This window comes from Mus pahari, chromosome X (assembly GCF_900095145.1).
Source record: "Mus pahari chromosome X, PAHARI_EIJ_v1.1, whole genome shotgun sequence".
NCBI lineage: Eukaryota > Metazoa > Chordata > Mammalia > Rodentia > Muridae > Mus > Mus pahari.
In genome coordinates this window covers 65,021,351-65,022,957 of record NC_034613.1, presented here as the reverse complement: position 1 = coordinate 65,022,957, position 1,607 = coordinate 65,021,351, and the positions used below count along the sequence as shown (strand labels likewise).

General features: G+C 39.6%; 1 pseudogene; it reads left to right on the top strand.

The window, feature by feature from the left end:
* Positions 1-952: 952 nt before the first annotated feature.
* LOC115063183 lies at positions 953-1,103 on the top strand (annotated as a pseudogene).
* Positions 1,104-1,607: the final 504 nt, after the last annotated feature.

Sequence of the window (1,607 nt, the reverse complement as noted above, 5' to 3'; positions counted from 1 at the left end):
GTGAAATATTATGTAGATGTCTGTTAGGTCCATTTGATTCATAATGTTGGTTTATATTATTATATCTCTTCTTATTTTTTGTCTGGGTATCCTATCAGCTGGTGAGAGTGCGGTGATGAAGTCTCCCACTATTCATGTAATTGTGCAATTTAAACTTTAGCAAAGTTTCTTTTACAAACACTGTTGCCTTTATATTTGGGGCACAGATTGTTCAGAATTGAGATCACTTCTTGGTAAATTTTTTAAAATGAGTATGAAGAGTCCTTCCTTGTCTCTTTAGGTTGATTTTGTTTGAGTATCTATTTTATTAGCTCTTAGAATAGCTTCTATAACTTGCTTCTTGAGTTTATTTCCTTGAAAAAACTCTTTTAAGCCCCCTTTTTTCTGAAATAATGTCTATATTTCTGAGGTGTGTTTCTTGTATGCAGCAGAAATGATAGCTCCTGTTTTTGCATCCATTCTTTTAGCCTGTGTCTTTTTACTGGGGGAATTGAATCCAATGATGTTGAGAGATAATACTAACCACTGATCATTAATTCCTGTTATTTTGTTGTTGGCAGGGTTAGTGTGTGGGTGGGTGTTTCCCTTGTTGGGCTGGTAGGAAATTGTGTATTTACCATGTTTTGTTGGATGTAGTTCTCCTCCTTGCATTGGAGTTTTCCTTCAAGTATTTTATGTAGGGTGGAATTTTTGGACAGATGCTGTTTAAACTTGGATTTGCCTCGAAATATCTTATTTTCTCCATCAATAGTGATTGAAACTATACTGCCTCAGATCCCAAGCCAGGAACAAACTGAAACCACACCTAATTATCTTCTGCCCAACTATAGGCTTTATTCAACCAATAGTTTTAAGTTAAGGAGCAAGGTTACATAGGATTACTCGGCATAGTGATGATCTCCTGGTTCCTGGTGGCAACTAGGCTTTGGGAGACAGTATTTATCATTCCAATATGTAACAACAGACCAAACTTCAACAATCCCCCTTCCTTCCCTTTTCCCCATGGGAACTTTGGTGTGCAATGGTTGCAAACAGCAACCTCCTTAGTAGTGTATGTAGCCTATTGTCTATTTGGGTTGCCTCAAGGGACCTTGGAGACAATTTTCTGGCAGTTGGTAATCAAGGCTTTGATCGCAATGCTGTCCCTGATCTAGGCTCCAGACAGGGATGTGTGGTGCCTTTGGGAAGCCCCAGGGCACAGTTGCCAGAGTTCACATTGGCCAGGTCATCATGTCCATCCGAACCAAGTTGCAGAATAAGGAACATGTGATTGAGGCTCTGAGCAGAGCCAAGTTCAAGTTCCCTGACTGCCAAAAGATCCACATCTCAAAGAAGTGGGGCTTCACCAAGTTTAATGCAGATGAATTTGAAGACATGGTTGCTGAGAAGCGGCTTATTCCTGATGGCTGTGGTGTCAAATATATCCCCAATTGTGGTCCTCTAGACAACTGGAGAGCCCTACATCCTGAAGGCTTCAATAGTTCTCTCCTATACCCTACCAAATCATGTTAAATAATAAATCTCGCATCAAGTTCAAAAAAAACAACCGTCCCCCTTCTTTGTCTAAATAAAAGACCCTTTCTCTGACAATAATAAAAAGTATACAG